The 25,616-nt window shown below is 46.2% G+C and overlaps 1 long non-coding RNA gene across 1 annotated transcript; it reads right to left on the bottom strand.

Annotated features, from left to right (window-relative positions):
* Positions 1 to 302: 302 nt before the first annotated feature.
* LOC143443201 (uncharacterized) lies at positions 303 to 24,577 on the bottom strand. The gene is made up of 5 exons (XR_013111966.1): positions 24,299 to 24,577; positions 22,831 to 22,980; positions 16,456 to 16,531; positions 4,048 to 4,180; positions 303 to 1,472 (listed from the first exon to the last, which is right to left on the bottom strand). It is a non-coding gene; the product is annotated as an uncharacterized LOC143443201 (long non-coding RNA).
* Positions 24,578 to 25,616: the final 1,039 nt, after the last annotated feature.

The raw sequence follows: 25,616 nt of genomic DNA, 5'->3' as shown, positions 1-25,616 counted from the left end.
ATCTTTATGGGAAGTGAATACAGCCTTCTGGAGCCAGTTCAGTCTCTGGCTGCTCCCAGGACAGTGACCCTGCTTCTGGGTTCAGTGGGCATAAATAAAAAGGCTAGGAGATGCCCGGCAGTGGTGGCACACGCCTTTAATCCCAGCACTTGGGAGGCAGAGACAGGCAGATCGATGTGAGTGTGAGGCCAGTCTAGTCTACAGAATGAGTTCCAGCACAGCCAGGGCTACACAGAGAAACCCAGTCTTGAAAGCAAAGAATCCCCTACTGCCCCTGCCCCTGCCCCTGCCCCCCGCAAGAATGTCAATGTCCAGGTTTGTTTTCTCATGGGAGAAATCTAGGGGTGTGTGTATGTGTGTATGTGTGTATGTGTGTATGTGTGTATGTGTGTATGTGTGTATGTGTGTATGTGTGTATGTGTGTTATGGGAACAGAAGAAAGCTTACAAGGGGCCTGTGAGAAGGCCTGGTGGGTAAAGGTGCTTGCCACCAAGCTTGAAAACCTGAGTTCAAAGCCCAGGTACCTGACAGTGAGAGGAGATGATGACGCCTACAAGATGTCCTCTGACCTCCCACAAGGGCTGCGATGTGTGCACATATATACAGCAAATGGCTATAAAAACAAAGCTTCCTCACCCCCAACCAAAATCCCAAGATGGGCATTGCTTCAAGAACAACACCACAGTTGTACTCTAGCCTCTATATTCACATGGACACATGGTCACAAGCACTCTCACACTCGTGAACACACGCAATAAATGAGTTAACAAAATACCATAGAACAGAAGGGGCCAGCAAGTGGGGAGGATAGTGACAGCGGGTAGGATAGCAGTAGGCACAGACATGGCTGAGTACGATGACACATATGTGTAATAATGTCATGATGGGACCCATCAGCTGCCTCCAGGCCCCCTCCTTGCCCTTCCTCTCAGTGCTTCCAGTGCAGACACACACCTGCCTCAGGACATTCGCCACGAAGGGCAGTGAGGACACAGCCCCACTCTCTGTCATAAGACCTAGAAAACTAGATGTGAAAAACCTGCAGTTAGTGATGTGTTGGGATGCACACTGGTACCCCCAGTACCTGGAGGCTGGTTATAAACTGTGGATCAGGTTGAGCTACATAGTGGGTTCCAGGCCACGGAGAAACAGTGTGAGACTTTGTCTAAAAATAATAATTAGCTAACTAATTTAAAAGGCTGGGAGTCACTGGAAGGTACTCCCAAGATGCAAGATGCATCCGTGATTACAAAATGGCCAGTTGGGTGGCCCCAGGTCTAGACACCGCCAAGTCTCTGCCACTGGCAGCAGAGCAGTTGCTGCAACATTTCAGAGGAAACCAGAGTGAGGGGTTGGTTTCCATGCAGATTGAGCAACTTCCTCCCAGGGCACTCAGCACTGAGCTTTCGACACAGGCAGTCAGGTAACACCAAGGATGTGATCGGGGCCGTGGCATAAACATCTCCAGGCGTCTGCGAGAAAACCCAAAGCAAGAAAGAAAAATTAAACTTCTTCAGGTCATTGTGGCTGCCAGAGTGTCTGAGGTCAGGTGGCCAGTAACGCAGGGAGTACAGGACTTGAGGCCAGGTGTGTGACTCAGCCTGAGGTTTTCGCCCACACAGCAGCAGTGCAAAAAGGCTCTCTTCCACTTAAAACCCAGCCTCTGCCCAACTCCCTGATGAGTTGAGCAAGTTTCCACATCTGTAAAGTGGGCACAATTACCATTCCTTTACCAGATCCTTTGGCTGTGTGGACGAGGAACCTAAGAATACCACGAGGCCAACACACTGCAAGCAGGCGCCATCTACTTTGTTTCTACTCTCTGAGACTGTCCCCATAGTAGTTGTTTCTCTTACTAGGGACTGAACCCAGGGCCTTGTGCCTGCTAGGTAAGCGCTTTACCTCTGACCTACATCTCCAGCCCCTTCTTTTCACTTTTTATTGTGACAAGGTTTCATTCTTGCCCAGGCTGGCTTTTAATTCACTCTATAGTATCGGTAGGCCTTGAACTTGCAATCCTCTGCCTCAACCCACCAAGAATCTGGGATGACAGGCTTACACTATCCTGTGACCCTGAATTTAACACCAGTGCCGACTTTCTTAAGCTTACTTTGGAACAAAAAAAAAAACCTTACAGAAAATTTACAAGGACATTTGGGTGAAGGCTGGCAGTAAAGAGCACTGGCTGCTCTTTCAGAGGATGTGGGTTCGATTCCACATGTGTAGTAACCACATGGCAGCTCACAACTGTGTGTAACTCCAAGTCCAGGGGACTCTGACTTTTGCTGGACTCTGCAGGTAGCCCTTCAGTCTGACAATTGATTATGATTGTCTCCCACATTTGCTTTCTGTTTACTTGTTCAGTTTGCAAACTCAGTTGTCAACATTTTGGTTGAAACCTTCGAACATTTGACCTCAGGTCCTTGATATCCTATCTCTTAAGACAGGATCTTCTCGAACCTCAAATCACAAAAATTGCCTCCATCAGATTGGCTCGAAGGCATCGCTGTAGGAATGCCTGCACACTGAGGACCCTGCTACTCTGGGGAAGGTGGTTCCTGGGAGTATAAGAAAGAAGCCGGGCAGTGGTGGTGTACGCCTTTAATCCCAGCACTTGGGAGGCAGAGGCAGGCAGATTTCTGAGTTCGAGGCCAGCCTGGTCTACAGAGTGAGTTCCAGGACAGCCAGGGCTACACAAAGAAACCCTAGCTCGAAAAACAAAAACAAAAACAAAAACAAAAACAAAACAAAAAAAAGAGAAAGAAAGAAAGAAAGAAAGAAAGAAAAGAAAAGAAAAAGAAAAAGAAAGAAAGAAGGCTGTGCAAACCGTGGGGAAGAAGCCAGTAGACAGCCATTCCCCCATGGTCTCTACTTCAATTCTTGCATCAGTTTAGTGCCTGGAGTTTCTGCCTTGTCTTCTGTCAATGATGGACTGTAACCTATGAGTCAAATAAACTGTTTTCTCCACTCACCTCCCCACCCCCAAAAGACAGGATCTTCTCTCACACAGCCACAGAGCTACAATCATATGCAACAATCTCAGCATTAGTTAGTCCTGTGATCTGATAGTCAATTGACACTTAAACCTTACCTAATGATGATCTAAAACTAGAAGACTTGTTTCCCCTGCTTCTTTCCCCTTCAGAAACCAATCCAGGCCATTAATCTGGAAACGCTCTCCTTCTCCTTTTCCTTTACATGGTAAGCTTGGCCTTCCTTCCTGCTACATTTTTTTTGTCAGTATTTTGCTGTGCACCACAGGCTGTCTCCAGACTCTCAATCCTCCTTCCTTCACCTCCCGAGTGTGAGTTTTGGGGATGTACCACAAGCCCAGCACCACACATCCTTTCTGAAGAGTACAGTTGGCAGAATGTTCCTCACATGGGCCTGCCTAACTTGTGTCTTGTGATTAGGTTCAGATTAACTTTGGGCACAATTGCTACATAAATATAATGTGTTCTCAGGGTGTCATGCTGGGAAGCACATGATGTTACGTCTAACCTTTGGGAAGACTTTTTTTTTTTTTTGAGACTATAAATATCCTGTCTATCTCAGACTGGTCCCCAGGGGGTTCTAGAACAGACTGGAAGCATATACACTCCATCACACAGGTACTTGTGCACCTGCAGGCTTCCAGCAAGTCTTCCAAAAACTTTATCCTGTTGCCACTCTGCCTTCCTGCATTCAGAACCCTGTGGGCCCCTCATGCCCCTTTATTGCCCTTCAGAAGGTCACATGGAGCAGAACTCCGAAAGTGCTCCACAGACCAAAATAAACCAAAGAGTCTAAACCCAGGGTCCTGTACCTCTCCTCCAGGGGAAATGCTGCAACAATGATCTTTGAGAAAGATTTCTCCTCTTGGTACTTGGGATAGAGACTCCAAGAACAAGCTAGGCTTTTCTACCCAGTGGGGAGTTACACAGAAAGACCTCTGAATGGATTTATACCCCCCCCCCAAAAAAAAGGAAGAAAGAGGGGGAAGGAGAAAAGAGGGAGGCAGGATGAGGGGAGAGATGTGGAGGAAGAAAGACTTTAAGGTGAACACACCTCCGTTAGTCAGTCAGGCTCCTGCATCCATGCCTGCATGCGTCCCTTGAGATCCACATGCTGAAGACGTAATCTCCAGTGCAAGTGCTGAGGAGTGGGACCTCTGAGAGCTGATTAGCTCAGGAAGCTCAGCCTGTACAAAAGGATCAATGTCATTACCGCAGAAGTAGGTGGGTCATCACAGAAATGGGATCCAGATTAAAGAATGCCTATGTTCCCTCTCTGTTCTCTAATTTATGGTATACTCTGACCTGTCTGCCTGCAGGACAATTCCCACCACACTAGGCCTGGTGGTGCATAACTGTAATCCCGGCACTGAAGAAACCAATGGAAGTGGGTCACCACAAGGTTGACTCAAGCTGGGTTTAGATAGCGAGTGCCAGGCCAGACCAGGGCTATACTGTGAGATTCTGTCTAAAAAACTGTGGAGTGGGGTAGGGAGCTGGGGAGGTGTTGGCTTGGTAGATGAAAGCACTTACTATATAAGGAGAGAACCAGACTTTGGTCTGGTAAATGCCCAGGTAAATGCTGAATGGGCATGGTAACCTACTTGTAATGGCAACACTCAGAAGGCTCTGAAGCAAGCTGCCTAGTTAGACTAGCCATATCACTGAGACCTGTGTTCAACGGAGATACCTTGCCTCACTAAATAAACTAGAGAGCAACTGAAGGAGACTCCATGCCAGTCTCCAGCCTCCACATACACATGCACACATGTACACATGCACACATGTACACATGAACATCTACACATTGTGAACACACATGCAGATACATAACACACATACACATATAGACAAAACAAGACTGAAGAAAGTTCTCACTGGATATGGCCCTTCCACCTGGAACTTTCTGGCTTCCAGAACTGTAAGAAAAGCAGTTGGTTTTTTAAAAAGATCCAGTCTAGACAGTCAGTGGTGGCACACTCCTTCAATCTCAGCAATTGGGAGGCAGAGGCAGGCAGATCTCTATGAGTCTGAGGTCAGCCTGGTCTATAGAGCAAGTTCCAGGATAGCCGAATTCCAGTCTACATAGAGAAACCCTGTCTCAAAAACAAACAAACAAACAAACAACTCCCAGTCTCAGGTATTCTGTAATAACAGCATTAAGAGAACTAAGACAGCATTTGTGTTAATAAAGTATAAAAGAAAGCCTCCCATCAAAATATTCCTGATTAGAAAAAGAGATAAATCTGGAGTGAAGGCAAATTCATTTATTTCTTCAATATTTATGGGCTTAATGCAGGTGCATTGTTTTAGAAATTACAGCTATAGTGACCAGGAAAAGAAGTCCCAAGTCCCTCAGAACATAAATCTTAGGGAGCACTAACAGACAAAAAAAAATCACCCATGTGAATGCATGCATGTGTGTGTGTGTGTGTGTGTGTGTGTGTGTGTGTGTGTAACTACATGCATCAGAAAGCTGTAAATGAAAGTGGTGCAGGGAGAAACACTAGATACACAGGTGGATAAAAAATATGGTCAGTTGAAATAACAGTGCAAAGCTGGTGGCACAGTATTGTGTATGGAACACACAGACATGCCACCCACTACCATGTATACTTGGTGTGTGTTTGTGTGCACACAGGATCAATGAGTCTAAGTGTGGTAATATGCAAATGGAGGTGGAAGGGGGAAGGGGGTAAGGCAAGAAGGTAAAATGGATTTGTATAGATGGATGGCAGGGAACCCAGGACTGAGGTGTGGCGCGGCATCCTTGAGTGCACCTGAGGCCCCCAAAGTGCTTCTCCTTCTCACAAACTCAGGCCATGCTCCTTTCTATGCCCACAATGTTATCTCAGAGCAGCACCGCCTGGAACCTGCCATTGCACGAAGCAGAGAGTGAGTGTGGTGGCAAGAGGGGACAGAGCCCCACCAGACTGTAGGTAGCTCTTTTTGGCCACCGAGGCCCAGCTCGAATTCCACCTCTTTCACTAGTAGGTACCTGATCTTTGAGCAAGCTGCCTTATCTCTCTAAGGCTCGTGTTTCCCCACTAGGGCTATGGAAATATTACCAGGAAGCACTGCAGGGGGTGACCCTGTGAATTCATTGAGCCAGTTCATGTAAGCCCTCAGCACAGGCCCAAAGGTGTGGTGTGTTCTTGGAAATCCTCATGTATTAGCACCATCATAACAGGATTATCAAACCAGCTTAGTTCTAGAACGTCTCTACCTGTTTGGGACCTACGTCTGGGCTGCATGATGCCACTAGTTTTCACTTTCCAGATATAGCAGGGACACTAATGGACTAGGCTGAGATGTGCTGATACAAACTTCATGCCATAGTTTTGTTTTTTTTTGTCAGTGTGATGCAAACCTAGACAAATCTGTGAAGAATCTCAACTGAAGAATTTCCTCTATCAGATTGGCCTATGGGTAAGCCATTTTCCTAACTGCTAATTGGTGCATGAGGGCCTATTCTACCAGGGAAACGGGCTGTGCTATCCTTGGGCTGGCAAGCCTAGGCTCCACAGGAAAGTAGCTGAGGAAGCTGTGGGGAGAAAGCCAGTAAGCAGTGTTCCTTCATGGCCTCTGCTTCATTTCCTGCCTCCAGGATTCTGTCTTGAGCTCTTGTCCTGGATTCTCCTGACGATGGACAGTAACCTACAAGGTGAAATAACCACTTTCCAGCCCAAGTTGCTTTTGGTGATGTTTATCCCAGCAACAGAAACCTAACTAGGTCATCCCACCTGGGCGTATCTTTATACGAACAGGAAACCAAACCCTTCCCTTGTCCTTCTCCTTATGGGAAGCTCTTGAATTTCTTGTGACTATTTTCCAATGTGCTGCATTCAGGATAACTGCCTTGTTCTAGAAACTGGGCGTGGAAGTATAGAAATGGTTCTGTAAAGTGCTAGGAAGAGGGCATGGGATTACATGAACACATATGTGTATATCTTTGCAATGTACACAGGATATACACACATGTCCATGTGAGGGCACGTGATCTGCTTCCAGGTGGCTGCTGAGTTCCTTTCTCTGACTTTCACTTCATGGCTCCTTGCTCACCCTCAGCTGTGCTCAGCTTGTTCACTTTGGCAGGAATTGGGAGCTGAGTTTTGAAATAGATCCTTATCAGATGGCACCGGGTATCATGTGGCAATAATAACAAGGCAAGCCAGAGTTTCTCTGGGAGAAAGGGTGGGGCACCTCTCTGTGGTTGAGACTACAAAGCCACCCAGACTGTCCCACCCTCTGTGAGGTGAGGAAAGGAGGGAAGAACTGGCCCTGGAAGAAACAGTCACTCGGCTGGGAGCACCCATTGACCCCATTTCTACCCTCAGATGCTCAGGCTGAGAGGATGTCCCTTGGCCTTTTTCCTCAGAGCACTGTACAGGATCTTATTTTGGGACCCTCTTGGGGTCAGCAGCTGTGCCAGAATCTTCATTCTCCCAGGTTCTAACCTAGAGCCCAGCCCAAAGATGCTGGTCATTATTTTAGAAACAGGATCGAGGATTGAGGACATTTAATGAAAATTTAATAATAATAATACCTGTCACTATTTTTGTTTGTTTGTTTGAAGTGAAGCCAACTGAAATGAACACAGTTGGGGATATAGCTCAGTGGTAGGTCACTTTCCTTATATGCTCAAAGCCCTGGGATTGGTCCCCAGTACTGCAACCAATCAACTAATCAACTGAACATTAGGGTTTCAGCATACAAGGGCATCTTACTGCCACATTCTTGGCTTTTAGTACCTAGAAATGCACATTTTAATGTTCCTGGATGTTACACACATGAACACTCTTGCCAGCTGAGCATATGTGTGTGTGTGCGCGTGAGTCTGAATGTATAAACAGTTATTTTTGCATTCCTGTGACCATAATACCTGAATAAAACAAGAGGAAATATTTAATGTGGCTCGTGGTTTTAGAGGGACAAATTCATCCTGGTAGGGAAAGCATGACAAAGGAATGCAGATCAAGGTGGCGGAAGCATGTGGCAGATGCCATTCACAGCATGGAAAACCAGCAGGATCCAGGATCCTGGTAGAGCTTTCAAAAGTTCACCTCTAGTGATTTCTTTTTTTCCCCAGTGGCATTCTGCCCCCCCCCCCCCCACTCAAAGGTCCTATAGGCACCTAAGACAGCACTAGCAGAAGGAGACTAAGTGTTCAAGTTGGTAAAATGCCATACAAACATAAAGACCTGAGTTCAACTTGTGTAAAAAAAAGGCAAGGCATGGTGACACACTTGTGAAATCCCAGTTCCAGGGAGGTGGAGACAGGCTGGTCTCTAGGGCTCATTGACCAGCTAGCCTAGGTTACTTGACAAGTTCCAGGCCAGTGAGAATTCCTGTCTCAAGACAAGGTGAATTGTTCCTTAGGAAGGGTACCCCTGGCTGGTCCCTGGCCTCTGTGTCCACACATAAACACTCATATATGCATATGTATGTACATTGCACATGTGTGTATGTAGTTGTGGAATGAATTTGTAACAAGAATGCTTGTCTCTTTATGACATTAGAGCCCCGTGCATTATCACACACCTCACATTTGCATCTCGTCAACTTTTGCTTGGTATGAGCTAAGTCCTAGCATTTCCAAACTGTCTCATCTCACATTTGAAGCTCAGCAGTATGCACTAACCTGCTGGATCCCCAGACCAACAACACCTCAGAGTGTGGTGGAGAAAGCTCTTTTCGGTGTCTTTTTAGGGCCAGCACACAGGCCTACCTAGTCCATCCCTGGAACAGAGATCCCAAGCTCCGTACTACAAAGCAGGCTGAACTGCTTTGGAGGCCATTGCCAGAACACTAGCCCTCAGGTGTCAACCCACCTGAGGCCCCTTCAGCAGCATCAAGCGCCTTGTCCTACACTGAGCTAGGAAGGTATTGCCATCCCAACACAGAAGAGAGAATCGGGGCCTTGGGATCTGTGGTAGCATGGACAGGAACTAAAGGCGAACAAGTCTAAACTCTTGCTTCTAAGGATGTTCTTTCCAAATCTGTGGCCGAGTGCATGCTTGTATATGGTAAGGCCTGTAACGCCTCCTCTTGAGCTTGATTTGAGCTTACATTCCATTCAGACAAAACTGCCCAAAGTCCCTAGGGTCCCTGATCCTGTCATACTCCTTACTCTGGACACACATGGTCTCTGCACAGGACTGCCTGGCATCTGATCGTCTGTGGGTTTCGTCCCCCACAGTGGGATTTTCTAGAATGCAGCAGGCCCAGGTCTTGTTCTCAGGCTGGCCAGAACAAGAGCGGCATGCTCATTTGCCAGGTGGCTTAATGTCAGAGCATTAGTCTCTCAGTCTGGAACACCAAGGTCAAAGTATGGACTCTGGTTTGTGCTGAGGTCTTTGGCTCTCTTTGGTGTGCCATGGCTGGGGTGACATCACTGGGGCAACTCTCCCTGCCTTCATCTCCACATAGCATTCTCCTTGTGTGCCTGCCTTTGAGCCCAATGCCCCCTTTAATAAGGACATCAACATATTAGAAAGGCGCCCTCCCTAACGACGTCATTCTGATGGCCTCTGTAAAGATCCTGTCTTTACATTCTGGACAGGAAGATAGAACTCCAAGACTGACAGGAATCAACTCTTAATATCTAGTAGCCTTGGTTTCAAGACCTTGAGAAAGTAAGTGAACCTCACAGAATATTGGTGTCTTCAGCCATTAAATGGGGACTTTAAAAATCTCCACCATGAAGGTTTTTTTCTCAATAGTCATTATCAAATTATATAAGGCTCATAATACAGACTAGTTGCTACAGTTTGAATTAAGAAAGGTGGACAACTTTCTGCCCATTACCCATGTGCGTGTGTGCACAGTGAACAATATGTGTAATGTGTATATATATATATATATATATATATATATATATATATGTAAAATGATGTGTGGTGTGTGTGATGCATGTTATGTGTGAACAGTATATTTGTTTTGTGTGAGCAGAGTATGTGTGGAGTGTATGGGTAAGTGTGTGTGTGGTATATATGGTATATGTGTGTAGTGTTTATATAGTTTATGTGTCTTAGGGTTTCATTGCTGCAATAAACACCATGACCAAAAAACAGATTGTAGATAAAAGGGTTTATTTGGCTTACACTTTCCATATTGCTGTTTATTATTGAAGAAAGCCAGGACAGGAACTCAAATAGGGCAGGACCCTGGAGGCAGAAGTTGATGCAGAGGCCATGGTAGGGTCAGCGTACTGGCTTGATTCACATGGATTGTAGGCAATACTGCCTTATAGAACCTAGGACCACCAGCCCAGGGATGGCACCACCTTCTTCATTGATCACTGATTGTGAAAATGCCTTACACTTAGATCTCACGGAGGCATTTCCTCAACCGAGGCTCCTCTCTCTTTGATGACTCTAGCTTGTGTCAAGCTGACACACAAAACCAGCCAGTACAACATGTAAATTGTATGTGTGTGTGGTATGTATACATGTGATGGGGTGACTTTGTGCCTATCACTTTAAGGAAGCGTTCTATAAATTTTTATCTCTACCACACCATTCTGCACCAGCAATGCATAAGGAAGGACCTCTATATCATGTAAAGAAACAAAACAAAGCCAATGCCATACAGACTGTGGGTACATTTTGTGTGTGTGTGTGTGTGTGTGTATGCATAAGTCTGTGCACACGTGTGGTGATGTGAGTGTGTTTATGTATAGCTATTGTATGTGCTAGTTGGTCAAATGCTGAGACACAGACTAGAGTTATCTGAAAGGAGGGAATCTTAATTGAGAAAATGCCTCCATGAGATCCAACTGTAAGGCATTTTCTTAATTGGCGATCGAAGAGGAAAGAACAAAAGGCATTTTCAATGTTTTTTCTGGGCCAGCATGCAGGACTGGGAGGGCCCATCTCATTGTGTGTGGTGCCATCCCTGGGCTAGTGGTCCTGGGTTCTATAAGAAAGCAAGCTGAGCAAGCTGGTAAGCAGCGTTTCTCCATGGACTCTGCATTGGCTCCTGCCTCCAGGTTTCTGCCATGTTTGAGTTTCTGTTCTGACTTCTTTCCATGATAAACAGGAATATGAAAGTATAAGAAGAATAAAACCTTTCATCCACAACTTGCTTTTGGTCACAGTGTTTCACTGCAGCAATACTAATCCTAACTAAGACAGTGTGGATAGTGTGTACAGTGGGCCTAGGGTACATGTATGTACACTGTGTAGTTATGTGTGTGACAGATATGTACGCCTAAGTGTACATAGGTCTGGGCAGCATATGTATGTGTGTAATGTATACAGTATATAGTATGTGTGTAGTATTTGTATAACGTTCATAGTGTATACATGTGTGTAGTGTGCATAACGTGAAATGCATTAAATAACACAGAATGGTACCTTTAAAAATGGTTCATTGTGTCAGGCAAGGTTCAATGGAGATAAGGGAGGAAGGATGAAAGAGAGGGAGGAGGTATGTTATTTATGACCTGTAAGTTTCCCTGAGTTTGAAAAAGAAATCCTGTGACCACCTGAAACGGAACATTCTGAGTACACAACCTAGAGCATCCTGTGAGGTCTGGAAGTGCTGTCATTTCCTCTCTGCCAGCAGCAGCCTCTGATATGGAGTCATAAGGTACTGCACCAGCATGTGATGCGGCACCAATGATGTATGTTTTTGGCTTAAGGGAACAGCCCCTCCAGTCATGTCCCAGGCAGGCATCTCCAGAACAGAGCTCTCTATTTCCATGGAAGACACCCCCAGGTTTGGGTAACCACCTCAGGGTTCAGGGCAACCCAAGTCCACATTGGAAGAGTATGAACAACGCTAGGCTACAAGTTCAAGAGCACACATGGATGGACATGTGGACGCTCTTAGACATGCAAAAAGCTCTTAGATTTCCTAGTTCTTGGCAAGGTTAAGATGTGAATTAAAAATATATATAGATAAACAGAGGTTGGAAATGTGGCCCCTGAGTGTTTGTTGATAGAATGCTTGCCTCGTATACAAAGGGCCCTGGATTCTGTCTCCTGAAAACTGCATGTGGTTTGGTGGCTCTTGTCTGTAATCTCAACATCCAGGAGGATCAGAAGTTCAAAATCGTCTTTGTCTACATAGCAAGTTTGAGGTCAGTCTGAGATATGTGAGATCTTGTAGGCATGCTGGCTCCTGCAATCCCAGCATTCTGGATACTGAGGTAGGAAGCTAGTCACAAGTTCAAGTCTTGCTTTGCTAAATAGCAAGAGTGTCGCAAGACACTCAATTAAGCAGACAAAAGGCCCAGCATGGATAAAGGCTGGAGGAGCTGGTGAAACGCACAGCCAGCATCTGGAAGGGTGTCAGCACATGCCAACTGACGCTACTTTCTCCCCCCACTGCCCCACCCTTCTTTCAAGTACAGCCTACTTGGTAAGTCTGCGGCCCTGACTGCTCAGAAATGCGCATGGCTGCCTAACCAAGGCTGGCTTTCTCAGTGCCCATCACGAGTGACAACTCATGCCTCTTAATCAGAGCATCAAGTGATTCTGTCAACATCACTGCGCTTGTTGTTTTACTGCATATCACCCCCTTTGAGGCCCACTCCGAGCTTCCTGCTGGTTTTTGGCTCTTTTCCAAAAGGCCTGACTAATTTCCTGTGCTGAAGGCTCAGCCCCCTTATCGTGAGAGCTCCAAGTTTAGAGAGTTTGAGCCAGTTTTGGAGTGTTCCCTCCAGGCGCTTTGCACCCACAGCTTGGGGAGCTGGGAAGCCCAAACCCAAGCCTTGACTGTGCCTTTACCAGAGTAGATGTGTGATCTCTCGGCTTCCATTTCTGTATCTGTAAAACAGGGATTACGAACAGGAGGCCAGCCGAGGAAGAAGCCGTGGCCTTGGAATTGGCTGGAGCTACATCCAAATATGAACTCTGCTGCCCACTGGGCTCACAACGTTGCCCTTGATTATGTCTGCAGAAGTCTTTCTACTGACTATAAAAAAGGGCCCAGTTTGTTTATCTCTAGTTCCGTGGAGGTTTTTAGGAAGGATCAAATTAGTACATGTGAAACTGTAAGCCACAAATCAAAATGTCATCATTTTTGTTACACCTTTACTCTGCTTCTCCCCCATACACTTCTTTTGGGGGCTGGGAGTGGCGTGAGACAGGGTTTCAGGTAGCCCAGGTTGGACTTGGACTGACTATATAGCTGAGGCCGGCTTTGAATTCCTGGTCCTCCTGCTTCCACCCTTCCAGTGCTAGGTTTACAGGCAAGCACTGCCACACCCAACTGGAAAATAAAGTCTTTACTTTGTGTAGGAGTGTGGTACTGGGGGGGTGGTGTTGAACCTATGACCTCATGTATACTAGGTAAATGCTCTACCATTGAACTGCGTCTCCAACCACTCCTGCCCCATGTACTTTGATTTTAAAAATTTATTTTTAAAGTTGGAGAAGTACTACAAAAAAAAATCTGGATAACCTTTCCCTAGATTTACCTATTATTAAAATTGCCTTTTATTTGCTCAAGCATTCTCTCTCTCTCTCTCTCTCTCTCTCTCTCTCTCTCTCTCTCTCTGTATCCCTCTCTCTCCACCTTCACCTCTTATTTATTTACCAGCAATTTATTGCACCACATAGAAATAAGCTACAGACATCAAAGATCTTACTGTAAACGCCCTGGAGTGTAGAGAATTGGCTGAAAGCAAAGTGGTGTCTGGCAGGCAGCACTGGGCCCAACCCTCAGCTTGGGTGTGACTGCAATGTCGCAGCCTATGGGCATAGACACCTTATGTTTTTTTCCCCCACAGTCCTGAAGTTGAAAACCCAAGGTCAAGGTCCTAATTGCCATGGTTCTGGGTAGGATCCTCTTCTTGACTTGCTCATGGCGCTGTCTTACTGAATCCTCACATGGGAGAGAGAAGGGGAAGAAGAGAGGAAGGGATGAAGAGAAAGAAACTAGGTAAAAGAGAGAGGAGAAGAGGAAGAGAGAGAAGAAAACAGAGAAAAATAAATAGATACAAAAAGAGGGGTGGGGAGAAACCATTCGAGGACAGTTCCATCAGGGCCCCACCCCATGACCCCATCTAAATCCCTTTCCTTCTTAAAAGCCTCTTCTTCACATACCACCACATTGGGAGTAGAGTCTTCATTTGGGGAGACAGAAACATTCAACACACAATTACCATAGACGAAATAACAGGATTCAAAACCTAGCCTGCACTCCAACACCCCAATTATCTCACAGTCTTCCTCACACAAACTCTTCTGGTTATTATGTCTCTTTGGTCATCTTTCATCCACTCCTGAGCCCTTGAAAGATTCGCCCTCTTTCCCCGCGCGCGTGTGTAATTTGTGATGTGGACAATTTCGAATGAAGCCCCTGGGTCCCTTGCAGAATGTTCCTCAGTGTGGATTGGTCTGTTCATTTCTAAATAGGTTCTGATTACATGTCTCAGACAAGAATGCACTCTAAGTGTCATGGATACCATGCAAGAGGAGGCTCAATTTGTGTTTATTCCCGTGCCAGGAATATAGGCTGTTTGCTTGGTTAGAATGGTCCAATCTAAAGCTCTCTCTCTCTCTCTCTCTCTCTCTCTCTCTCTCTCTCTCTCTCTCTCTCAGACCTAAACATCCTGCTGTAACACCATTTGACTCTTTCAGATGATCTTAACCTCTTTCAATTTTTCATTAACAGCATTTTAACTTCCATTTTAGCTCAGCAGCTCGACAGTTTTCTCAATTGCATTTTTTTTCTTGCTAAAGCACACAGAGAGCAATTCACTATTTTTAAGTCTCTTTTCCCAAGACAAGGCCTTATATAGTTCATGCTAACTTCAAACTCCTTATATATCAAAGGATAACTGTAAACTGTTGTGTGCAGGGGGCCGAGCACCCACGTGGAGGTTAGAGGATCACTCCCATGTCATCCGTTCATTTCCACCATGTTTGGGGAAAGTCTCTAGTTTGCCACTGCAGCAACACCATGCTAATCAGCGTCTTCACCTCCCACCTCCCCACAGGGACACTGGGATTAGACACACTGTTTTGCTTTACACGCCTTCTGGGAATTCAAACCCAGGTCTTCACACTTGTGAGACAAACACCTTATGCACTGAGAAATCCCCCTAGCCCTTGAATTCTTTTTTTGCTTGTTTTCAGTCTGGTCCTCAACTCACAGAGATCTTCCTGCTCTGCCTCCAGAGTGCTGGGATCAAAGCTGTGCACCACCACTTATGGGTGACCCTTGAACTCTTGATCCTCCTGCCTCCATCTCCCAGGCACTGGGATTGGAGATATGCACAACATACACGTGCCTGGTTTATTATTTCACAGGCTCTGTGCTTTGTTGCACACAATGTAGAATACAGGCATAGCTTAGTCCCTCTTGCTGACTATTATTTAGGTTCTTGTTATTGGTGGTGTTTGTTTTGCTGTTGGAAATGCTGACTGCATGAAAGTCTTTGCACTGTCTGCCTGCCATCCCCTCCTTTGAGAGACATTCCTGGAAGTGTACGTTCAGTTCTGTTTTCCGTGCAGGCAGGCAGACTGCTCTCCAGAAATATCACACAGTTCACACCTTCGGTGAATCAGCTGTAAGGGAACAACAGCTCCAACACACATGGAAGCAGACACGTCCAGATGGTAGGACATTTGCAAGAGAACTGGCTGGCTCAGACGCTTCAAAAAATGTTCACATCTCAATAGACACACATATGTAAGCACCCACATAATACATGCATGCTTGCCTACACAAGCCACCTGTGAGACATTAGGGTTAGATAACTTCTCACATAAATCAGAACTCTAAATGAAAGGTGTCACATGCTATATTTTCTCCTTGGCTTCATTTTATTTTATTTTATTTTATTCTATTTTATGTTTTAAGAGAAACATTGGACAGAGCCAGGGAGATATCTCAGTCTATAAAGTACTTGTATGTATAAGGAGCTGTGTTTGGTACCCAGAGCCTACATGACCTAAGCTTCATATGGTGGTACATGCTTATAAACCCAGCTTTAATCCCAGCAGTAGGTAGGTGTAGACAGACAGATTCCTGGCCCTCACCTGCTTGGCCCAGGAATCTATCTAGCTTAAAAGCAAGAAGAACAGCACTGAGGAAAACACACATTGCCCTTCATCCTCCCCTGAGCACTTGTGCACAAGCATCTACATACACACATGTATCTCCACACACATGAACACACACAATCAAAAGGTGCTCTTGTAATTGAAAATAAGAAAGCACTGGTGACCACTGATTAAGGTGGCTTGTGCCTCAACCACATATAATGACCTACTGCTTGCAAAACAGTAGTATGATGCTTTTGAGTTTCTCTCTGGATCTGACGATAAGGAAATAATTTTGGATCCTTGCTGAGAAGAAAAGAACGGACTCCTATCTATCATCCTCTCCATTTGAGTGGCAGGGTTACCTCTCTGCAGGCCCTCCCCACCTTGACCATTTTTTTTTTTTTTTTTTTTTTTTTGTTTCCCATACACAGTTTTGTCCATCTAGCAAGTCAATAACTCACCTTCCTTTCCACAGTTCATCTCTGGTGCGCTGAGAGTTCTCAGGCACATGAGCTTTGCATCTTTGTCGTGAGATGCCTGACAAAAACAAAAGAAAGTAAGAAAAATGGGTTTTTCCCATTGTTCCCGAGGGTTCAGTTCAGGATTGCTTGGCCCCAAGTGCATGAAAGAGCATCACGGTGGGAAGAGCCTGTGGTGGAGGAAAACTGTTCTCTGACAGAAAGCAAATAAGGAGCTAATGACAAGCTATTTCCCAAGGACCCACCCTTAGTGACCTGACTTCTCTAGCTAGGTCCCTCCTTTCAGAACTTTTCAAAATTAACCCTCTGCTGGTGACTTTTATGTCAATTTGATCCAAGCTAAAGTCATTCAAGAAGAGGGAACCCCAATTAAGAAAATGCTTTCATAAGACTTGGCTATAGGCATTTTCTTAACCAGTGATTGATGCGGGAGGGCCCAGCCCATTGTAAAGAGTGCCATCCCTGGGCTGGTGGTCCTGGTTTTTATACAAAAGAAGGCTAAGCAAACCATGAGGAGCAAGCCAGTAAGCAGCACCCCTCCATGGCCTCTGCACCAGCTCCTGCCTGTAGGTTCCTGCCGTTTGAGTTCCTGTCCTGACTTTGATGTCCTGACTTTGATGTGCAGCATGGGCCAAATAAAGCCTCTCCTCTCTAAGTTGATTTGGTCGTGGTATTTCGTCACAGGAATGATAACCCTAAGACCAACCCCACCAGTTGGGAGCCAAGCATTTAACACAGGAGCCTGTGGGAACATGTCACACTCAAACCATAACAATGGATAAACAATATTGCCTAGTGCAAGAATGACAAGAGACATGCCTAGACTTCCTATCTAAGCTAGGTGACTTACATCACATTATTTAAACTTTCTGTGCCACTGGCTTCTGTTATCTGAAATGAGGACATTAACAATCTCACTGAGTTGTGGCGAGAACCCAAAGAGACTGTTGCATAAAACACTTGGAATGCATTCCAAAGCCATGCTTCAGAAAGCACCAGCGTTTTCACTGGCGCATTACCCTTGCTCTGTGGGGATGGAGACTGGGTTTGAAACTGCAGCACAGGGAAAATGAGTCGATAGGGATTGTGCTTGCCCTGAGCACCACCTCTGGATCCTCATTGTAGCATGTGGTCTGTGGAGAGTACTGGAAATAAGTAGATGCTGGAGGTGGGGGCACCTCTTAGACAAAGCTCCTAGCCCCTGAGATTAAAACCATCCCTGAAGGAATGGAGGTATATTCTAAAGAGATACTCATGCCCTCCTGTTGGGCCTTGGAGGTAACTCCATTTAACCTGTTATTTTCAGTCACGTAGGACAGGTAGAGGGCATGATTAACAAGTCTCTACCTCCAGAGATTTAAATATTAATGAATTATCAAAAGGCCAGGGGCGTAGCTAATTAAGTTATTCCCTCCCCTTTCTCTCTTCCCTATAAGACTGGTCTCCCCTGGCCTTTGGGGGGGAAGAAGCGCACAACACCTGCATCCATTCACCATGTCATGAACAATAAAAGCTTTGGAAAACCGGACTCCACGTGTCCATGGTCTCTCCGCCTGATTCCCAGCTTTTGGAACCCTGGAACCTTGCCGATGCAGCCGCTGGCCCGCCCACAGACAGCTGCATGAATGTGGGGCTGGCGGCGCGGGAAGCCCTGGTGCCAGACCGCCCTGAGACTCTGTCGCCCGACTCCCTCCCTTCCCCCTGCCCGCGAGATTCGTCCCCACACCCTCCCTTTGGCTAACAGTCTATTGAAACAATGGACCCTAAGGAGTTGGAATTTCCTTAGGAGTCCATACTTAGTCTCTCTCTCTCTCTCTCTCTCTCTCTCTCTCTCTCTCTCTCTCTCTCTCTCTCCCTCTCCCTCTCCCTCTCCCTCTCCCTCCCCCTCCCCCTCCCCCTCCCCCTCCCCTCCCCCCTCCCCTCCCCTCCCCCTCCCCCTCTCCCTCTCCCTTTCACACACACACACACACACACACACACACACACACACACACACGCACACACACACACCAGAAGAAACTGGTCATCGATATACAGGATGACGCCTTGATTAAGACTGCTTAAATTCTTGCTCTCTATTTAAACCCCAGCCTTATGTTTGGACCCCTAAGTGGTGTTGGAGGAATGACTGGACCTTCATTCTTTTTCCCAATGTGCCCACATTGGAAACATCACCTTTATCTGCCTTTCTCTGTTGTTTATCTCTTCAATTGGCTTGATGAGGCTGGGTGGCTGGGCCTAGATTGTTAGGTCTGCCAGGGCCCAGGATTTGACCCTGACAACTTCAGTAACAACAAGATTAAGGGGGGAGTAAAGATGTGTTCTGTCTTCTAGGAGCTTAATTAAGGAGAAGAAAGAGAAGAGAAGAGAAGAGAAGAGAAGAGAAGAGAAGAGAAGAGAAGAGAAGAGAGCAGCCCACTAGAGATGCCCTGGCTAGACACAATTTTGTAAGTAGCTACTCAATCTGGTTTGCCTCCAAGTTTGATGAAGCCTCTGATGTAACAAAGTGCCATTTCTTCATGGGTGGAGCCTGTTTCCCCTCAGCTCTACGTTTTCTCTATGCTCCCTAAAGTTCCCTGTCTGTCTGTGGACCAGGCACTATTCTTGGGGATCTGCCGGGCTTGGCCAGAACAGCCAAAGATTGCAGCTCTCTTATGGGAAGCCAGAACAAGGTGGGCTGCCGGGCTCTTCTGTGCCTGAAGCTGCCCCACAGTCTGTGGCTAGGAGCCAAGGTCAGGGTCACAGAACAGGAAGTGGCTTGCAGCAGGCTTAAGTAGCTTCCAGGGAAGAAAACTTACAGAGAATTCTCTTCCCTGTAATGTTATCTCGATAAGATAGGCACTCTCAGAGGATCTTTGGTGAAATAACTCGTGCACTTTATTCCTTGTGGATAAGATCTTATAAACATTTTGGGGTGGTTTGGGATCTAAAGGCAGATGCTTTCTATTGGCTTGGTCTGAGACGTTAGGGATGCCTCATCTGCAAGTAGAAGGGCTTCGGGTGTTGTTCCTATGTGACTAATTGTCACAGTGCTCTCCATAGGATGTTGTGCTTACTCTTTCCAGGGCAGAAACCTGGTCAGGAGTAGATTTAAATGCCTACCATTTTAAAGTATGAGAATTGCTAGGGTTTCCGAATCTGCTCAACCTTACCAGGTTTTCTATCTGGTGGCATGGTCCACTGCCCCACAGTTCTCATCTTTCAAATCCTAAGCAAAGTCCAGCTTCTTGCCCAAGGGACACCTTGGGAGCACTAGGGAGATGGCAAAGCCTGACTTACAAATGCAATTGGCCACTGTGTCATGGAGGACGTTGGCTTCATCAGAGCGTAGTTTTCTCCTTAAGTATCGTTTCTGCTCCTAGAATCCTGGTACTCTGTGTGTGAGATCTTATGGACAGTGAGTTCCCAGTAGAGAAGGGAAGCTATAGTACTGGGGGAAATAGGGAGTGGCTGAGCATGAAGGGGAAGAGTCAGTGACTTGGAGTATCTCAACATAAAATATCACAAGAGGGCTGGGGGTGGAGCCCAGGCGGAGAGCCTTTGCCTCTCATGTTGCTGGGCCTGGGTTTGGTTCCTAGGACCACCAGAATTTTTTTTTTTAAAGAAAGAAAAAGAAGTGTTGCATGTTCCTATGAAAGAGAAGGGCTCTCAGACTGTGATGGGTGATTGCAAAAGAGCTTATAAAAACCTCCTTGGCCTCTGCAGGTTTGCAGGCTAGCAGCAGCCTGTGAGGCTGTCTCTGATCTACATGCTCCTGCTCTCAGAGCAGTATGTACAAACTGATCTCAGTGAGGCTGGTAATTAGAAAGTGGACAAATGAGGGCCAGTGAGATGACTTGTCAAGTAAAGATACTTGTCCCCAAGCCTGACCACCTGAACTTGATTGCTGGGATCCCACCTAGTGGACAGAGAGAACCAAATCACTTAGGTTGTGCTCTGAACTCCAAATGTGTGTCCAAGGAGTATAGATAGATGAGAGAGAGAGAGAGAGAGAGAGAGAGAGAGAGAGAGAGAGAGAGTCAAAAGTGGACAGACAAGTAGGGCCTGGTGGTGCAGCTCTGTCATTCCAGCTACAAGGGAGGCTAAGGCAGGAGGATCTTTGAGTTTGATGCCAGCATGGACTGTGGAGTGAGGAAGCCTAACCTGGGCAATTTCTCTCAAGAATTGTCAGTAAGAAGGCATTGGGGAGTGTAGCTCAGTGGTGGAGAGCTTGCCTAGCATGTGTAGGCCCTAGATCCAAAGCCCAGCACTGTGAAGGAAAAAAAAGAAAGAACAAAAAAAGAAAGTAGAGAGCAGACAAACAATAACAACAGATAAGTCGTAAAGGAGGCACCAATGTCCCCAGAAAGGTAAAATACCAGGCTGATATCAATTGGCACCATCAGTTGTGACAAGTGACAAAGCCATGAAATCGTAAACAAAGTCAGGGCATGACCCTGGACTGTCAGAGAATAGAGATGCTGAAATCTCTAGAAACCTTCGAAAACTACCTGGGGCTTGGGGGAGGGAGGCTTCCTCCGCCTCACTGGGAGAGTAATCAGATGGAAGTCCTGTGACTAATACTCATTTCCAGGGCTTCAAGAGCTATGGGATGACTCAGCCACCGAGACACAAGCTTTTACCGATGACATGAAACACATGGGACTAAATCCTATTAGCCAGCCTTTGAGTGGACCTGGAGGGGAGGTGGCATCAGCATCGTTCAAAACTGGATGGGTGCAGAGTCTGTTAATGTAGCCAAGTAGAGTTCTCCCCTTGAGAAGCCTGACTTCCCTACCTCCTGCAAACAAGTTCTCTGAGAAGAGGGAAACTCACACCTGTGTAAAAGAGGGGGCCAGGGAGATGGCTCACAAAGACCCAGGCTTGATCCACAGCACTCATGAAAAAAGCTGGGCATTGCAGCTAGGGAGGCAGATAGGAAAATCCCTGGGGCTTCCCTGCCAGCCAGTCTAGTCCAGGCTCAGAGAGAGAATTTGTCTTCAAAAATAAGGTAGACAATAAATAAGGAAGACACCTAACATCCTCTATGTACGCCATCATGTTTATACACACAAGGCCCAGTGACTGACCTTCATGATTGTGGAAAGCTGGAATTCTACAGTCAGAATCAAATCATCATGTCCTGTTTTTAGTCCCTTGGAAGGCCATTCATCGCCCACCCCATGTCTGTCCTAATATCAGGAGCTTTTACATGTATTCTTAGCAGGCCACTAGCTTCTACCAATCTAAAAGCCCAAAGCGTTTTCAGATAACAGCTGTTTTCTTCACTTTGCTATAACTTGCCTACCCAAGTGTGGGACAGTGGAGCACGGCAGGAAACTTAGTAAGGTTGAGTGGGTGGCACCCGGGCACCCTCCTGAGATGGTAGGTGTTTCCCTACTCCCTATTAGATTCCTGGCCTGAACAGGTGCTACACTTTGTAACCTGTGGTAATGTAGTCCAAAGCAGAGTTCTTCATGCTAATGAGGTATCTAGAGGCCCTGAGGGTTTAGCCAATAAGCTTCCCTTCCTGGCCATTCCTCCCTACAAAAGGTATTTAATCTCTGGTCCACCCTGAGGAGAGGATATGCACCCATTTTCCACGATGAGCAATCAATAAACAGTTTGAAAACAAGGACTGTCTCTTTCATCAAAACTGCCAGGGGAACATGGAAAAGGCCTTCGCCTACAGAGCCCAAGTCTCCTGTAGAAGGCCCCTCGGTGCTCCCAGACAGCCACTGCTGAGCTAAGCCAAAGTTCCCATTCCACCGCCCAGACTCATAGTCCTTAGAACCTCCGCCCCTTGTTCCCAACTCCATGCAACCCAGTGACCCAGCAAAGTCTGGATGTCCAGAAGTTTGAGAGCGTCTGGTCCAGGCCTCATCTCAGGCCCTTGGACCCCAGAAATTTTGTTCCCAGCTCCTCTGTGTGGTTTTCCAGAGGTGATTGGATCCCTGTGAGCTTGGAACCCCAGCTTTAGCCTCTGACACTCTACGCCGCGTTTTCCCAACCCCTGAACTGTGTCTGAGTACCAACATCAGACAGAGGCAGTGCAGGGTAAATGCAGTTCAACGTCTCCTTGTTTCTTCTGCCCAGCAGCATTTCCCACAGCCCAGTAGTGGGGCGAAACTGAGACCAACATCCAAGGTCCCCAAAAATGTACTTGGCAAATGCCATGATTTGTGTTCTTTGTCCTATAACAAATAAGATATCCTCATGTAATCATTTCCATGGTTCAATGTGTTTGTGGGGGGTAAACTTAGTCCATGTTCAGGGGCCATAGTCACTAGTATTTGGCTCAACAATAAATTATATCTCACTCCCTTGGAGATGAGAGCTGTGTCTTGCTGTTTTCCTCTCTTCCTCAGGGGAACTTACCTGAGTGGAGGCTCGTTGTAACCTGTCCCTCTGGGTAGGTGCTGGGCAGCCTGATCAGCCTAGAGGCTTCTCAGTCCCCACCAGGGACAATGTCTTCACCTCCAGCCATGCCACAGTCACTCAACAGCTTCAGAAGGTGGACATTCAGTGCTAATGAAGGCAACGGACGGAAAAGATGAGGACCCTACGTTCAAGACACCTCTTTTAAGAAGAGGCTTTTTTATATTAGTATATGCTAATTACCCATAGTAACAGGTTTCATCATGACATTTCCTACATTTAGTTAGTATATTTAGTCCTCTTCATTTATAACTCTCTCACGTCCCCCTCCCTCTCCTGTGGATCCCCTTCCTCTTCCTATTTCTTCTTTTAGTTTCATATCCTTTTCTTTCCTTTTTTTCTTTTATTGTGACCCCCATCAGTTTCATTAGGGCTGACTAGGGGCTATTTCCAGTAGCATGGGTAATTTACCAATGGCTCCACCACTGAGGAAAATGTCTCCCCCCAGCAAATGTTAACTGTCTGTAAATCCTGAGGGAGGATGAGGCCTCATGAGTGCCTCTTCTCCTAGTCAACATAGCCCTTTTATTTTGAAATAAGCCCTGCCTGGGATCATTTCAGGGTGCTGGCATCCCAGAATCCTGACCCTAGGACACAGCCTCTCAGTTCCTATATGCTGCAGGGGTTAGAGGTGACCAGCTAGAACAAAGACTCTCTTGTCACTCATGGAATCAGCCTGAGTTTGTAGCCCTCGTCTATGTTGCCTTTTCCTAACTCAAATCCAGGCTTCTTTTAGCTTCTGAGTGCAATGAACCTACTCCCTGCTTCAAACTCATCAGCATTTCTCCTGCTCAGGCTAAAATCCAAAGCCCTTCATGGTTCAACTCTGCGTTTTAACTGTATCCTTTATCGTAGGAGTTCTTTTTTTTTTTTTTTTTTTTTTTAATTGGCAGATAAAAATGTATGTATCTATGGGCTTAGATGGCTCAGGCCTGTCATCCCAGCTACTTGAGAGGTGGAGGCCGGAGGATCAAACATGTCTGTGCTACATACAGAGTAAGCTCAAGACCAGCCTAGGCAACTTAGTGAGACCTTATCTCAAAATTAAAATGGAAAAGATGATGGTGGACAGAGCTCAATGGCAAAGTGCTTGCCTCACTTGCACAAGGCCCTCATTTCAAGCCCCAGTACTGTAGGTAGATAAATAGATAGATGGATGGATGGATGGATGGATGGATGGACAGAAAGACAGACAGACGGATGGACAGATGGACAGACAGACAGATGGACAGACGGACAGACAGATAGATAGAATTATTGCCCCCTGTACCACAGGTGCATTGAAATACATTGCATCTTTTAACATGTCCTACTTCTTCTGTCCCCAAGTAGTTCACAGGCCAATATCACTACTGCATGGAGCTTTAGACCTTGCCCCTGGCCTCCCATATTACCTCTCCACCCTCACCTGACTTGTGCTTTCCATTCTTCTCAGCAAGGTTGCTTCTTTCTAGAAGTTTCCTTTATGCACTCTGACACACGTGAGCATGTCTGCTTCATCTCCCCACAGAAGAATTCTGCTGTCCTTTATGGTTTGTCTGAGCCCAGATTTTTCTACCTCCTTCCCAAGCTGTTCTTCCTGGAGAGGAAGGGTCAGGCCATCTCCATCTCTGGGTCCCCAAAATTCGCTTGTATTGCCTGGCACAAAGCAGATAAGTGGCGAATATTTGTGGCTGAATGTTCCTCATAGTTTTTGCTATTTCAGATATAGTTGTCGGTGCCTCCTTTTTAAACCTTTGGCTGCCTACTGAATGTGGCCAAGTGACTCATAGTTTCTCCCACCAAAAGCTGCCGCCTACTTGTGCTGTGCACAAGGCAGCCTGCAGCGTCCCAGCCCCCTGCATGTGAGCTGAGCCTCAGTGATACTGTGTCGAAGCCCTAATGTTATACAAAGAACCTGGCTTTCCACAGTCAGCACGAGTAAAGAGACATGTGTTTAGGACTATGAAGCAAGCGGTGACAAGTCTGTACAAGGATGAGTATTCTTGTGATGTTCACATGGAATGGTGGTAAGAAAAACCTGAGAGTTGAAAGACTAGGTAGAGAATCAAAGGGATATTCCATAGAAATTAACACACTAGAGACAGGAACCAGATGTGAGTGGAGAAGTGGGCTTGGTAGTTGACTAGGTGTAGGGTGTAGAGATAATCTCTTGTGCACTGTGTAAAAGCATTCACCTGTCAATAAAATGCTGATTGGCCAATGAGCTGAGGAAGGACTAGAAGGTAGGACATCTGGCAGAGAGAGAGAGAAAGGAATTGTGGGATTGAGTGAGGCACAGGAAGATTCTCATGGACTCAGAAGATGATTGTATGAAACCGAGGACCAGATAACCAGCTACGTGGCAGGACTTAGAATAGAACAAATGGGGATAATTAAGTTATGAGCTAGTTGGAGAACAGGTCCAAGTATTTATTCATAAATATAATTAAATCTCAGGGTTGTTATTTTGGAGAACTTATGCGAGGGTAAGAAAGCCCGCCCTTACAGGAGGAGCAGAGGAAACAGGCTCTAAGGGCTAAGTATGGTAGTATATACTTAGAATTCCAGAATTATATACTTATAATCTAGCCAATGACTGGGCAGGTGCATGGTGAATTTGGAGGTCAGCCTGGGAAACATAGTGAGAACCTGTCTCAAAACAAGCAAACAAGCAAACCCAAAACATCAAATAGCTCCAAGATGATTCATACTTTTGGGTCTGAAAAACAGGAGTGCAGTTGACA

Source organism: Arvicanthis niloticus, chromosome 8 (genome assembly GCF_011762505.2).
Source record: "Arvicanthis niloticus isolate mArvNil1 chromosome 8, mArvNil1.pat.X, whole genome shotgun sequence".
Lineage (NCBI taxonomy): Eukaryota > Metazoa > Chordata > Mammalia > Rodentia > Muridae > Arvicanthis > Arvicanthis niloticus.
This window is presented reverse-complemented; position numbering and strand designations above follow the sequence as displayed.